Here is a 9,618-nt window from a genome sequence, read left to right on the forward strand (position 1 = left end):
CACCTCCCCACCCCCCGCCGGCGCCTCTCCGCGGGGTGGGCTGAGGCCGAAGGAAATGCCCGCGTTAGCCCGGGGCCGAGCCCCTGCCCTCCCCGAGCCGGCAACCGGCAGAACCGCCCTCCCCGCGCCGAGCCGCCGCCTCAGCGGGGCGAGAGCAGCCGGCGGGCCTGTGGCAGCGCGGCCGGAGCGCGGCGGAGATACATACGGGACTGGCGCACAGCGGGGCGGCAGCGGCGGGCTGAGCCGGGCAGGGACATCCCCGTCAGTGGCAGCCATGGAGCTGAATCATTTTGGGTAGGAAAGAGACGGAATGAGGAGGGAAGAAAAGCGGCGGCAGCCCGACGAGAGAGTCCATGAAAAGGAGGAGGGAGGGGGAGCCGGGCGGGCAGCCGCTCTCCTCCCTGTGTCTGGCTGTCTCTGGAGGCGGCTCCGCTCCACACGCTCTTCCTTCCCCCTCCGCCTCCTCCCCTTTATAACAGGCGGCACCACTCTTCCTCCGCAACGCCCGGCCTGCCCTTGCCTTCCTTTCTTCTCACCCTCGGGCTCTCCCGGCTCCCCGGCCGCGGCGGGTCTCTCCCCGCCCGGCCCCGTCTCCTCACGGAGCGCTGAGGAGGAGGAGGGCGCTGCGCGGGGCTGCAGGGGGGAGGGGAAAGCTCGCCAAAGGGGAGGGCAGGCGAGAGACAACGTAAGATGGCGGCGGCCGCGCATGCGCGCCCCGCTGGCAGACATAAAGCCCGTCTGGCCCGGGCTGACGGAAATAGGCTCGGCTCGCGTGGCGGAAATTGCCGAGCGGCGCCGAGCCCCGTGGAGGAGGAGGAGGAAGGGCGGGGGTGTCCCCGCGTGGCGGCGCTCCTGAGTGGGGAGGGGGCGTGAGGTGGCCGGGGGGTAACCGCGCCACGGAAATGGCGGGCGGGCGCCTCACGCCCCAGGTGCTTCTCTTCTCAGTCCCGCAGCATGACTCTGCCTCACATGACGCGCCCCCCCACTCCCAGCTCCGCCGCAGATTTATTCAAGTTATTCATCACCTTCGTCTTCCCCCCTCCCTCGGTCCAGAATATTCCTCCATCCTCCTCCCCCCGTGCACGGGGAAGCTGGAGCCGCCTCGCTCGGGGCCGCGCTCCCTTTGTGCCGCCGCGCATCCCCCTGGCGGAAGGTCCCCCTCTCCCCCCCGAAATGGCTGCCGTGGGAAGAGCACCTTGGTGCCCCCCGAGGGTGTTGGGGTAAGCCTGGTGCCGGGCACAGGCAGCTGATGGCCAGCGTTTCGGGTGTAATTGTTCCCATTGGCTTTGTAGAATCAATCATAAAATCATTAAGGTTGGAAAAGACTGCTAAGATCATCTAGTCCAACCATCCGCCCATCCCCACTGTGCCCACTGACCATATCCCTCTGCCACATCCGCACAGTTCTTGAGCACACTTCCAGGGACAGTGACTCCACCTCCCTGGGCAGTGTGTTCCAATGCATCACCACTCCTTCTGAGGAAAAAAAAAAAAAAACCTAAACTTCCTAATTTTTTTAATCTGTATGTATACAGAAGCTTCTGAAAAAGAGCATGAGAGGGAACGTAACAAAGTGCTGTTTCAAAAAAAAATGACACCTTTTGAGGGTATTTTTAAATTATTCAATAAAATTGAGGTGACATCCACTGATACGCTCTCTGTGTTTCACTGATGGCATCTCAGCAGCGAAGAAAAAGCTCATATCCCTTCTAAGAGTCAGCTGATGAAGCCTGACATGGGCCTGGGCCACCTCCATCCTGTCATGTTGGTGCTGCTTTAGCTCTCCCCTGTCCAAAACTCAACCTGACATGACTGCCATCAGATCCCTGAAGACACTGAGTGCTTGCCTATTGGCCCTGAGGTTTCCCTTAGCATCTACATGGCTGCTAGTGCGCTCTGGTGAGTGCCCAGCAGGTAGGTAGGTACCTTGTTGCAACACAAGCACAACGAATTCACACCCCAGTAATTGCTCCAACTCTCTTCAGCAGGACCATCTCCGGGAGCACTTTCAGGCCTTCATAGATTGGGTGTTCTGCTTTCCTTTAGAGAGGGAGAAAGGTCTTGCTCAGTTGCAGGGGGGAGTTGAAGATGTCCTTTAAGTGCATGCATGTTTAGGCTAACCCCATCGAAGTCTGTGTTGCTGGGGACCACACTTAGGAGTGGAAGGGCTTTGCAGATTATTTTTGTCAAAGTTGGACTCGATGATCCTTTTGGGTCACTTCCAACTCAAGATATTCTAAGATTCTCTGATTCTCCTGTTCTCGAGGTGGCTGGAGTGAGCATCTGTGCTAGGAGAGGTGCTCATGTTTCCCACCTTCTGGCGGCACATCCTCATCTACAAATGTAGATTTTCATGAGCTGGTGATGTCTCACTCACCGCTTTGAAATTGCTCAGGTTTCATGAAGGCAGGGCTTGACTGACTCAGGCTAATTCTATAACCTGACAGTCAAAAGAATAACAATAAATATATAAATAACAAATAACAATAACCTGACAGTCAATAGAATAACAATAAATATATAAATAACAAATAACAATCAGTAGAACAAGTGGGACAAGAAAAGACAAGAATTTGGTGTGTACTGCAAGTGAATATGTAAATACATTGTGAGGAGTAGTAGGGCTTTAATGGGAGAAGTTGGAAGAGTCCAAACTATGATATCACATAGCTGAGTCAGTAGGATTCTTGTGGGAGATGTAAATGTGCATTCCTTCAGGCAGAGAGGAGATTTGAGTCTCCTTGTTCAATGTGTAGTGCTTAATCACCGAGGTACTAAAAAAGCTGCTTTTCTAGCTCTGTTTCGTGAAAAGGGTGAGGATTCAAGGTCACACATGGTGGGAGCTTTTTGATGTCGCTTTCTGAATTTCAGCCTTCTATCTTGGCTGTCCCTGTCAGGTAAATTATTCAGCTCTCAGTCAGCATGGAAGACATGTAGTTCTGAGAAAATCCCACCTTTTGCAGCCTAATTGCTTTTATATCTGGAATGCAGATGTTCAGCTCTTGTCTCTGGTACCTAAAAGGCAGACCTGTAGCCCTTGCTGTCTTCATGTCTCTAGCACACTGCCTGTATGCAGACAGTAGTGCACTCTTTGAAGAGCTTGGCATGTAATTCGATAAGATTCTTCCTTTTGTGAGAACAAGACAATATTATTTTTTTAAAGATGATAATCAGAACAGATTGAACTACCTGAACATGTTGTGAGTTGCATACAGGAAGGCATTTTCACGTAACACTCACAGATTTCAGGAAAAGTCACAAAGATGCCCACAGTCTATCTACATAGAAATTGATGCAACACTGAGGACTTACTAGTCTTTGAGATGCAAAGTGTGTGTGAACATTTTTGGGATGAGAGCCTGAAGTTGCAAGCCAACTGCCATTATAAATTCCTGTTCTGTCTGCTTACAACTTTCCCAGAACAATTTCCTTGAGGGATTAAGCCTTCTATGATTAGTCTCAGCTCAAAGATGATATTTTTGAATGTTTGAACAAAGGCCAACTACTTCTAAAGCACGTGGTCTATGAACATGGATAGATCTGTTTTTAACCTTCAGAGTCTGTGCAAAAGTTACTTAGATTGAGGTATGAAGTTTGTATGCACCTAATAGACATCAATAAGCCTGAAAAAGCGTATTCAACTAAGTTACCTGTCATCATTTTGGGCTATACACTTCTTAGTACAACATGTGAAACATCTTTAGATTTGTAGTTATCTTATTCCACAAGAGAAACTGAAGAAATAGAAAATGTTATTTAAACAAGTGTTAACTAACATGCATAATTTGATCAATGGTCAGTTGACAATCCAAATAGCAGTTTAGACTAGACAAAGCACATCTGAAGTAGCCTGATTGAAATATTTTATAAATGCTATTCATAAAAGTTAATGTTACGTAAGACCTTTTTTTTCTTTGCTTATCATTTTTCACCTAGGTACATGCTTACACGTCTACTATTTTTTTGCAGAGCTGTTTCAAAATGGATTTCTCAATTCAAATATTTTAATTTCTTTTCATATCCATTAAGAATTATGAAATTAAAGTTAAACTGTTGAAATTGATAATTAGTTTGCTATAAATTTTGTTCAGTTGTTGTTCAAAGTGGGAAAAGAAGTATCTAGTTTAAAACACCAGATAGTTCAAAATCAGGCAACAACAAAATTAACCCCTTTCAAGTAGGGGGTGTTGGGCTGTTAGTGAAATTACTCTGTAGTTATTCCAAAGAACTCAATCTGCTGTTTTTTAATAATCTGTATCAATCTACTTTTTGGAACCAGAGGTGTTCCATCACTGGGTGGATCCAGCACCTTGTCCACCATGGTCACTGCTGATGACTACAGGGCAGTCTTGCAATGCCTTCCTTAACTCAGCTGGGGACTGAAGACTGCTGGAGGAATGCCAGTATAGAGAAATCCCCTTGGATTGCGTCTCAAACATACACACTTCCCAAATGAGCAAGCGCAGATGGGACTGATGGAGTCTTTGCTGCCAGACTGGGAGAGTGAGTGTCTGGAAGAACTCTGTTTCAATGTCAAAAGCTTGCAACTGAGGTTAGTGCAACAGAGCAAGGTCTTCGCAGTGTAGATATTTACAACTCAGCCTTCCAAATATGTAATATTTCTTCAGACAGGAAACAACAAGCTTTGTTGCCACCACAGATTCTCCAAGGATACCAGAAGAAGCAGTGTTTTAATATTTTCTTTCTTTGGCTCCTCTACTACGTGACACAGTTGTATGTGTTCTTCCAGCTATGTGCAGTATTTTATATTTTTGTATGTAGTAACAAAAACAGCAAACAGGAGTACTGTGGGTTTTTAACTCAGGACAAAATCAAAAGCAATCTGACAAGCATTTTTAATCAAATGTAGCTGCTCATAAGTACTTTTTTTTAGAACTTTAATGACATTTTTATGGTATGAAGCTACTGTTACTTTAAACAGAAAGCTTTTCCATGTTCATTAATATTGCTGACTGTAGTCCCCTAAGTTGATTTGCGAAGGTGTATGCAATTATTTCATTCCTTCTTAGAGAAGTATTCAGAAGAAAACTCACCTTTCAGTTGAAAAAAGATATAATTCTATTTCTATGTTTTCTTATGAAGTTCAAGTCAAATCTTGATCTTCCTTCCTTGTTTTCAGTTGGCTGGTTAGTAGGTTGATTGGGTTTATTAACTGATTCCAAATGATTCCAAAATGCCTACTGAGATGTTTTTCAGTCCTTATTATAATTCTTATGAAATAATGTAAAACCTTTTGGAACAGGAAATTTTCTCACAAGATTCTATTAAATGGTCACAGAAAACAACAATTTTAGCAATCTTTTTTTTAATTATTAATTGTTTACCCTTATATTGGTCAGGTCTGCTCCAATGCCAATGTCCTTAAAATCATATCTTTCTAGATCATCTGGAGAAGTCATTTTAAAATATTAATTGTAGCTGCACTTGGGGAATGGAGCCAAGTAGGCAGTCCCTCTCTTAATTAAGGATTGTGTTCAAATTCAGCTTTTTTGAAAGACTTTGAAGCTTTTATCCTCACTTTAAACTATATGGACCGCGTGCATAGCAACACAGTACAGAAGCAATGGTTAAAAGTAAATCCTCCACCATTCCAAGACTGATGCATTACCAAGCAAACCAATGCCACGGTTTCATCACTGTTATTGTCTTCCTTTCCTTTGCTTCTCCATGTTCACCTGTATTTGTGGGTCAGCTGATGAAGTTGCATCTTCTAGGAGAGCCAAGTTCTGCAAAGCCTCTCTCAGATACTTCAACCTGTAACTATAATAGGTACAGTTCCATTGTAGTCTTGAGATCATTCATTTATTTAAATGTTTGTGAAATACAGTTTGTAGATTGTTAACTGTTTGATCTTTGATTAGTCAGACAAGTGGTATATGTAATTAAGCTGAAGATCAAATAAAACAGTGACCAAATAATTGAAAAATTTTCCTGTTGCTAAATAGGCCCTCCCCTTTTTTACCTCCGGAAAATCTGTGAGCAAAGTGGAAAGTCCAAAAGTTTTGGTTTGTTGGGTTTTTTGGTTTTTTTGTTTGTTTGTTTGTTTGTTTTTAGATTAGCTTTAGTTTTCATGAGTTAATCAGAAAGATCTTTTTCACAAGACTATTTAATAGTGTTGGAAAGTGGAGCCCATTAAGGTCTCAGTGATAAAGACTGTGCACAATTGTTTTCTTTTTTGGAGATCCTACTTCTGATAAAGGAAAGCATTTCAGAAAGAAATGATTCATTTAAGAATGTGCTCATTTCCATTGATTACACTAGAAATTCTGTGTAAAAGTTCTGCAATTTCTGTGTGATCTTCTTGAATGATCAGAGGTGAGTGCATCCATTTTGACGAGGCACAAATCTTAGCATTAGGAGTAAATAAGTAGGTTTTTGGATTATTATTTTTTCCCTCAAACACCAGGCATGTTCAATACAAAATTCTTTACAAAAGCAGAATGCAGCAGAACCCTAACCCTAACCCTAACCCTTACCCTAACCCTAACCCTAAGCCCGTTGATATTTAGCACAGCCACATAATTTTTGCTGTTATATTACAGTATAGTAACTGGAGGCAAATAGTCATTCCTAGTTGTGAAGGGCACAGAGAAGTTCTTCTTGAAGTCATTTAATTGTTTGCCTCTTGTGTATCTTTGTTTCCATCTCCCTTTCTACTGTGTCAACACTATGTCTTCCCATCTGAAACATATTCTGTGGAAGCAAATATTTGTTTGTGCAAATCCAAAATTTTCTATTGGACTATGCTTGAGCAAACTTAAACTTTGCTTTGTATATGCATTAGTCGTGGTATAACTGGACAACTTACTGAAAGCAAGCGCAGACCGGTCACAAGCACAGCAGAAGTAAACATAATTTTTATGGGCATAAACTAATAAAAATCACCTGTTCCTCAACTGTTATTTCACTACTGAAGGACATACAGGCATGTTCTCAGTAATAGTAAAAGCAGACTATTTAATTCCTCCACTTATCTGAGGCCTTCGGTTTGTTTCCCTATTTTATATTTGTTTAGGCATTTTCTCTTGGATTATCTCTTCATTTTAAACTGCTGCAACACTTTTGCTTCTTTCACTGACAAGCACTGAAAAGCTGAATTAAATGTTCTTCTAATAAAATTTAGTGAGGAATAGGTTTGGGATTCCCAATTCAAGCACCAAAACAACTTGCCTCTACCAATTTCAGTAGGAAAAAAAATTCCTGATGATTCAAACATTGTAGTCAGGGGCTTAACTTCAGTCATGTGAACAGTCTCTGACTATTAATTTTTAGTCACCAAACGCCTGAAAACTCAACATAAAATATGTAAACATTTGCAGGCTCAGAAGACAAAAAGATGAGATATTTGCCTAGGTGCGGCCTTTTGTAGCCTTAGGATTATGCTGATCTTCAGTTGGTAACAGCATTGAGTTGTTTTTTAAGTTACATCATGTACTGCTAGCTCAGGGATTCTCCACTACTTTTGAAAGATGCTAGTTCTTTGTTTTTATAAGCTTTGTGTATTAGCTTAACAACCAGCCCTGAATATTTCGCTGCTTAAGCATCAAGTCACATTACCTCGTTGCCAGTTTTACCAATCACTGAGGCATTTTAACTGCTTGAAAATTAACTATTTTAAATGAAGTATCACACGAAAAAGTATGTTTCTGTTGATTTGAACACACTTTATTTCCACTCATATGTAATGCCTCTGTTAGTTCAGCGGTGGAAGCACTGATGAGAATTTGAAACCCATCAGCATTACTTGTCACGTCTCTCTGCCAGGTGAGTTCTTAGATAATAAAGGAGGAAAGCCAGAAATAATGTCAAAACATGCCTCAAACTGTGCTGATCAAGTAGCCCACCCTACTTTTAATAAGGGGCAGTATCCCAGTGCACCTATCCTGTGGGACAAAATACTGCATTGCCCTAACTTGACAGCATTGCTTCCTGCAGCTAACACCCCTTGCCTGCTGTCTCCTAGTGACTCAGTTGTCTCTTTCAGACCTGTAGGAAATGAGAGAAACTCGGACAATCTGCATGTTAAATCTCATTCAGAAACACCCAGAGCGCTTCCTTTTGAATTGGCCGGTGTCTTCTCAGCAGCTACTGAGGATCATCAAAGGGAATCCTTGGCGAGATGGCTTTTAACAACTCTCCATCGGCTTGGGATGCAGTACTTTTTTACTTTGTGAATACGAAAAGAAGTTAATAGGATATAAATTATATTCACAGACATGAAGCTGAGGCAGTGTGGAAACCAGACAGGTCCAGGATATAACACGGAGACAATATTTCCAGGAAAAAAGTGCAATGTCTTAGTTCACACATTTAGTAAACATGAAATTAAGTATGATTTTGTAATATGGAACAGATTGGAATAATTTTTTAAATGTTTGATGACATTTGCAAAGATGCTGTTGCTAGTATACCTAGAAATTGTAATAATTTAAGGACACAGTACTACTAGAAGTCCAGAGAAACGCAGCAAAAGTGATGTTGGAGAATGCTGGAGTTTTCGGGGATAATCTGTGTTTGTATTGCATGTGGCTGCAGGTCGAAGCATTAAACCACATGATAATAATCTCTGTCTGTTGAAAGGAGAGGGGAGATATGCTGAAGCAGGAAAATATTTCAGACCCAGATTCAGCTGCCCTGCATCCCCAGTAAAGTACCCCATTTAGCAGTGTTGCTGTAAAATTTGTGGTAAGGGGCAGGAACCTTCACCTACAACTTCTAATCTTCTGGAGCTGCTCATTTCTCTCCATCAGCTGCTAGGAGAGCCCAGAGTAATTAGGTGTTTAGTGTGTGTATTTGAGCAGGGACCTAGAGTAAGGTGGGAGGCACTTGAACTGAACATCAGAACAAAGAGTTCTGAAGATACACGAAACACTCACAGTGAAACACAGCCTGTAAGAAAGTGATAGAAAATCAACTGTAGAGGCACTCAAAAGCAGCCAGAATAAAACAATAAAATATTCCTGTTGAAAGCAATCCTATACTAAGAGAGATCTTATACAATCTGTGAAATTATTTATATTATTAATAAATACAATAATCTTATTTGAGAAAGAACAATAATCTATAATTAAAGGCGCTTGCCTGATACCAGGATTCTAGTGGCAGGTGATTATCCAGTGCAGGAAATACTGTGGTTTTATTCCCCAGTGTAGTGCTGAGGAATGAAATCACATTCCTTATACACAGTAATATATGTATATAAATACATATACACTTTATATACCTGAAAAGGCATTCTTTATATTGTATGTATAATAAAGATACCTACTTTTTATTTCCTAACTGCAACTTCGTGCTGCTTTCAGCATCTGCTAATTGACATTTCTGCATCCTCCTGCTGTCAGATGTCATAAACTGAGGCTTCTCTGAGTTAGGATCAGACTCTCCTGGACACCTGAGAGCTCCTTCCTGTGTTTTTTGTCCTCATTCATGCAAAACTGGACAGTTCGCTACCATCCACATAAACATGATCTCCCAAAGCAAACACTGGCAGGTAGATGAACACAGATATGTGGGCTGAGCCCTAGCTCCAGTGACATTGCCTGTTCTTCTTTGCTACGCATCTGCTGTGTTTGGATGTGGTGATGCTTCAAGTTG

General features: G+C 42.6%; 1 protein-coding gene across 1 annotated transcript in view; it reads right to left on the reverse strand.

Moving 5' to 3' along the window:
* TSC22D1 (TSC22 domain family member 1) overlaps positions 1–667 on the reverse strand; it is a 79,754-nt gene extending 79,087 nt beyond the window's left edge. Inside the window, exon 1 of the mRNA XM_021375559.1 lies at positions 206–667. The gene's annotated coding sequence lies outside the window, so the exon portion shown is untranslated. The remainder of the gene's footprint in view (positions 1–205) is intronic.

This window comes from Numida meleagris, chromosome 1, assembly GCF_002078875.1.
Source record: "Numida meleagris isolate 19003 breed g44 Domestic line chromosome 1, NumMel1.0, whole genome shotgun sequence".
Taxonomy (NCBI): domain Eukaryota; kingdom Metazoa; phylum Chordata; class Aves; order Galliformes; family Numididae; genus Numida; species Numida meleagris.